This window comes from Cupressus sempervirens, chromosome 5 (genome assembly GCF_028749045.1).
Source record: "Cupressus sempervirens isolate cs-2001-9-10 chromosome 5, ASM2874904v1, whole genome shotgun sequence".
Classification (NCBI taxonomy): Eukaryota; Viridiplantae; Streptophyta; class Pinopsida; order Cupressales; family Cupressaceae; genus Cupressus; species Cupressus sempervirens.
The window spans coordinates 726,574,220-726,581,049 of record NC_143122.1 but is presented as its reverse complement, the minus strand read 5'-3'; positions in this window follow the sequence as shown (position 1 = coordinate 726,581,049).

Sequence of the window (6,830 nt, the reverse complement as noted above, 5' to 3'; positions counted from 1 at the left end):
TGGATTTTGGAATAAGGGAACACTTATGTTAGAGTTTTGGTCATAAGATAATTTTTGGAAAGTGTGTACAAAGGTTGTCTTTGTAATCAAAGTTTTTGTTTTTATTCTTGGTGCAAGGAAATAAAAGAACATGCATTTGGGTTATTTTCCATTCTTCTAGATTGTAAAAGTGTTTTGATTCTCTATAATGAATATTTTCATAGTATCGTGCAAGTATTGATGAATTATTGAATTATCATTGTGTCAATGATAGCTCTCAAGTGTAGTTTTTGTTTGCCTTCATTACCAGTTTACATCAATTTTATGGAAACATTGAAGTCATGTGGTGCATTAATCATCAATAGTTTCCTTTCTATATTATAAATTGTAATTGTCTTTATTTAAAAATTAAAATTTTATCTTATGAGTGAGCTGCCCCTCTAAATGTAGGGGAAAATCAAATATCAAGGCCTAACCAACTAGTGGAGAAATTGATTTTCCATACACTTCATTTGTATAAATCACATATTTTCTAAGTGACAAATCTATTTACCAACAAAGCTAAATTTCAATATTAAAAAGTCATGAAGGATTATTTGTAATGGCCTCATGTTAATGAAAAAAGTCTATTGGTCCAATGACACAAGACAATAAGGATAAGGGCTAAACCCAAAAATTAAAAAAATTCAAGTCTAACAAATAGATTGCAGGGAAGTTAGAAAAGGGAGTTGAAAAATCTAAAAAATTAAAAATCACTAGAAAAATTTCTATCTAAACAACAACAACATGAAATAGGAAAAGAAATGAGAACTTAAATAATGGAAAACTAACAACTTCCTGGTTTTGCTTAAGCTGCTTTATACATCTAGAGAAAAAGTACTCTTAGGAGTATATACTACCACATTAGAAGAGGTACCTCCATTTTCTATGATACTCATCGATAATATTTTCTCCCTTTTCTTTTGATTCTCCCTTTCCTCCCCTAGGTTTACCTATATATTAGTGAAATAGTGGGTAGTGTTCTCCATAATTTTCTTGTTGAATGAAACAAAATGAAGTAATTTTTAATTCAACTAAGAATACTCAACTTTTGGAATTTCTAGAGAATAAATTATCTCACATTTTTCACCCCCTGGTCGAGTACAATATTTGATTTTGTATATCTGACGATTCCTCTATTTCCTAGTTGTCGAACTTTAGCACAAAATCCTCTTCCACTCCCCACATAATTTCAATTTATCGAGATAATAGGTGTCGCACACATTGCATAATATTGTTATATTTTATTATTTTATTTTATTATGTAATGTTGCACCTAGATGGATGTGCAATATGGAAATACTCCCATGGGGTATACTTGATGAGTTGTATTCTAACATTGTTATAATATTTCATATAATTATTTAATATTGGAGAAAAGAATTAAATTTCCAATATTAAATGTGGGGTCAATGGGTTAGGTAGCACATGGTTTATGCAATACCACTTACTAGTTTTTTAAGACTTGCTACTATATAAGCAACCACGAGGGTAGTTGTTGGTGTGTGAGGGAAAAAGAAGAAGAAAAAAAGGGAAAGAGTCAAGCAGGACAAGACTTGATAGGTTAGCCAAGAGAACATTTGTGAAGGTTGGAAGCATGGCATGAGATGTGTGGATTCATGCTTGTTCACATAGATTGCTCAGTGGTGGCTATGGCTTTGAAGGCTTCCATGGTTGTATTGCAATGGTATTTTTGCTAAATAATACATGATGATGGATGCTTTTGGAGGATGAGTTTTCCCTCAATGAGGGTTTCCTAGGGGATATCTTGTGTCACATTTTATTAGGGATATGTTTTCTATACTCTTGCATGTGGATTTCAATTACATGTTTATATCAGATCTATTATGGGTTATATGGAAATGGTTATATTATTTATTGCAAGTTTTCTAAGAAATTGTATCAAAGCTATGGTTTTATTATTGTAACCCTAGATTGAATCCATGGAAATGCATGAGAGGATAAAAGAAAGGGGAAGATATATGAGTTGTTTATTGGAGATTTGAGGGTTTTGAGCTTGCCATCATGATGGGATGTTGGTATATTTTGGGCATGTGAAATTGTTGGACAAAAGGATTTTTTGGATGTTTCATTAAAATGATGGTTTTAGGGGGTAGTTTTCAAAAATGATCTCCTCGGTAAAAATAGACCTCGCTATTAGATCCGAGTTGACATTTTCATAATTTTTGGTATATAATATGCCCTATTTTGGCTATGTTCAGAGAAAATGAAGAGTTTTTTAGTTTCAACCCATGATGGCCATCAAATTTAATACTGTCGAAAGTTTTCGTCACAAAAAAATTGTAGCAAAAATGGTAAAAATACTATCTTAGTAAAATGACCATAACTTTCTCTCAAGATATTGGATTTCAGACATCTTATAGCTGTTGGAAAGCTAATTCAGAGCACTACAAGTTGTTGTAAGTTTGGTTCTAATATTTTGATATTTTTTTAGGTTTTAAGAGCCCGATAGTTAGATGTTGTTTATTTTGAGCACAAACTAGGGAATAACTTGGTTATACAAAGTCATATTTTGGACTTCAAGTAGTCAACAAAAAGCTCCTGCAGAGCACTACACACTGGTTCAAATTTGGTGTAGGTTTGGCATGGTTTATTTGGTGATATATTGATATGAACAATGTATGATATATATTTACTATGGTAACATTGTGAGTTTATGACATTGCATATTTTGGAGATTTGGATTTGATGTCATTATATACTTAGTTCATATTTCAAATTGGTCACATGATGATATGGTTATCAATTTTTTCTTTGGATATGTATGATGACTTGTTGGGTCTACAAGTTGTAGTGTTGTATACATGATTGGGTATACTAGTACATCTTTGATGGTCATTGGTTTGGATTACTGATTTAGTTATGGTGGTATATCTTTTTGGTTCAATATCAAGGTTATTTGATTTCTCTTGAGGAGCTCATGATGTGCACTTTGTGTTCTTTGATGGTTAGATGATGGCTTTTCATTATCATTTCATGGATAGCTTGGATACACGATTTAGTGGGAGCTTGTGATAGTGATGGGGTGATAGTGTAGAATTAATTCCTAGTTTAGTTTATATCTTCTTGTGTTTGGAGATCTTTGTTTCACTTGGTATTGAGACTTTGGTTGTGTGAGTGTACACTCAGAGGTTCTCCACGTAGGAGATGGGTTTTATGATGTCATAGGTGACTTGGTACCATAGTTGGATGGGATTTTTTTGTCATTGATATATTTATTGAGTGTTTGTAGATGTTGGAGGTTTGTCTTAGATCCTATTGTTGCAGAAGCATCTTTGACATTTGCATGGTGCACTTGGTTATCTTGATGGTTTGTGAAGATGTTTAGATCTTGAAAAATCATTCGATTTATGGTTATCTTCATGGTGTGTGGAGATGGTTGCATTTTGAGGACTCACAGGGTTCGTGGTAAAGGTGTGGTTTATGCTTTCATTTGACATGTTATCCTTGGTGTGAGGATGGTTTCATTTTTATGTCATGGTATACTCTTGATACATGTTTAGATTTTTGACATGTTATAGTATGTTCATATGGAGAAAGTTATCTCTTTGTTTGAGATGGTTAGATCATGTTGTCTTTTTTATGTTTTCAAGGCCATGGTTGGAACTTTGATGTTGATCTTGGTTTAGTTTCTTGGTATTGAGTACATTGATCATAAGATGGATACTTCATGATATTGCTATGTTCCATTTGGAGTTGGCATAGATTGATTGGTTATAGGTGCTCATGGATACTTAGAGACTATGGTGATTCTGATTTATCTTGGACTAGAGAAGTATTTGTTGGGACAGTTGATGGTTTCAATAGGAAGTCTTAGGAACAGTCACCTAATGTAGACTTGAGAGCATATTGTTCTTAGATGATTCTTCATTGGAGACTTGGATATCTTGATGAGCATTCTTATTCCCCACTCTTGGTCTACTCAGTAGTTTGCTACTTGAGAGGTATAGCCCATAATTTTTCTCAAGTGCATTATATTTATGCTTCTCTTTCATGGATATGGATCTTGAGCTATGGTACATGAGTTAGTTCTAGAGGGTTAATTTGAGAGATGATTTAGCACTAGTTGTCTTCGCTTGTGGATGTTGTTATGCTTGTTGAGTTTAGAAGATGGTTTTATATTGGGCATATTCCTTGCTTTTGGAATGGTTTATGAGTTTGATCTTCTTGTGAAAGGCTTACATCCATGATTTTATATGGTGAGGTTTGGGTGTTTTTGAGGCTTCTTGTTGGGATTTTATGGAAGAGATCATACTTACATAGTTTACATCTAGAGGTGTGTGTAGAAGGACATGATACAAGTTATGATTTGCATGGTTTTTCTCTAGTCTTGGTTATCTTCATGGATGTTTGGTTTCACTTACATTAGATTTGAGATTGGTTAGAGATTGTGATAACTAGTTTGTGCTCATGTGGGTCATGTGAGAGATGACATGCTTATTCCTGTATCTCTTTCTTTTATTGGTTGTGGAGAACTCAAGAGAGTGTTGGAAACTTGTTATGAGAGTTGTTCTTGCAAGTTATTGGTTTATGTATAGTACTTGTCCTTGAGACTACATGAATTCACTTATTTGAGACGTTGTGAGTGAATTGGTTATATATTTGAAATTATCTTTTCTAATGGGAGCTTCTTGGTATATATGTGGCATATATTTCTCTTGAGGCTTGTGATTACAGGTTATAGATTGGATATTTTGATGATGTGAGATTCAATTGATATATCTTTGGAGGTATGAATAGTTTGATGGGCTCAAAATTTGTTGTGGGTGCTATTTTAATTATGGATATTTTGACAACTATAGATACATGTGATTACCTTTGGATCAGGTTTTTTGTGCTTGGCATTTTAGTTGGTATAGAATTTAATGATCTTCTAATATGATAAGTTTGGTGGCTTTCACTTTGGCTGGCTTCTATGTATGTTCAATGGTAGTGACATAATAGAAGGTGACTTCATTCGTGTTTGAGATGCTAGATACTTTGATTTTGTTGTTAGTACTAGGATGGAGTACATGGTGTACTTTGATCCATAATGGTAGATGTGTTGGGAGGGATTGTTCCCTTGTTCATTTATGTGGCTACAGATTGACCCTATGCAATGTATGCAACAAGCAGGAGATTGTTGAGATAATAGGTGTTGTACAAATTGCATAATATTGTTATATTTTATTATTTTATTTAATTATGTAATGTTGCACCTAGATGGATGTGCAACATGTAAAGATTCCTATGGGATATACTTGATGAATTGTATTCTAACATTGTGATAATATTTCATGTAATTATTTAATATTGGGAAAAAGAATTAAATTTCCAATATTAAATCTGGGGTCAATGGGTTAGGTAGCACGTGGTTTATGTAATATCACTTAGTGCTTTTATGGGACTTGCTACTATATAAGTAGCCATAAGGGTAGTTGTTGGTGTGTGAGAGAAAAAGAAGACAAAAAAAGGGAAAGAGTCAAGCAGGACAAGGGTTGACAGGTTAGCCAAGAGAGCATTTGTGAGGGTTAGAAGCATGGCATGGGATGAGTGGATTCATGTTTGCTCACATAGATTTCTTCATGGTTGCTATGGCTTTGAAGGCTTCCATGGTTGTATTGCAATGGTATTTTTTCTAAATAATACATGGTGATGGATGCTTTTGGAGGCTGGGTTTTTCTATCAATGAGGGTTTCCTAGGGTATATCTTTTGTCACATTTTTTTGTCGGTATGTTGTCTATTATCTTGCATGTGGATTTCAATTACATATTTATTTTAGATCTATTATGGGTTATGTGGAAATGGTTATATTCTTTATTGCAATTTTCCTTACATCATCCACCTTACCAAGGTTTTAGTCCCTTAAATTTTTACCCCTTAAATAGCTTCAATCGTATTGATCTTGATCATCATAGTGTATAGTTGTGGAATGAGCCATTTAGTATAAATATCATCTTGTCCTCTATAGAGGTTATGTATCCCATCTGCCTTGTTCCCAATTTGACCTAAATCCACATCCAATTTGACCTAAATCCACATACTCAATGGAAGGTTTGAGCTTCAAATAGGAAAAAGTAGAAATACTCTAAGAGATGACATGATCATCAAAGGGGATAAAAATAGGTGAAGAAGGGTTATATGATAGACTATGGGATTTAACAATAGTATTTTCTATGGTACAATACAGCTCCATTGGTATCAAGAATGAGTAATCTTATGACAAGTAAGTTATTTTCTCTTTGGGATTCTCAATATAAAGTAGCTTTTTTTAATATTTTATATGGGGGTAAAAGTACAAAGCTATGTCACCTTTTAGGATGACTTATCAGGATGACTGAATTTGTGTATTTCTATCTTAAAATCAATTTTACCCAAACATATGATCTAGATAAATTTACTCTAGCTAAGTTATATATGGTCTCACATTTTTCCAATTGGAAATGTCTATTAAATACATGTTTTATACTAGTTTCTATCCAAGTAATAAAGAAATACAATTATTTCAAAAAAGTGGCATTTCAATAACTCTTACTATTTTTTATGATATTTTTTTAATAACATATAAACACCACTTTATAGAGCTCAGAGTCAAGAATATTCTCATATAGAGTTTATAATGTTTTAATTAGATATAGCATATTGTAATTAAAAAATTCTACAAGCTAAGGGCTTAAATTCCCCTATCAAGAAAAGATTACTAAAACAAAATTGAAAATTATTCAAATATGAAATTATTCTAATATAGGAAACTATGTTAATAAAAGGAAGAGGGTACTAAGTTAGAAAAGAAACGAGGTAGTTGGAATAC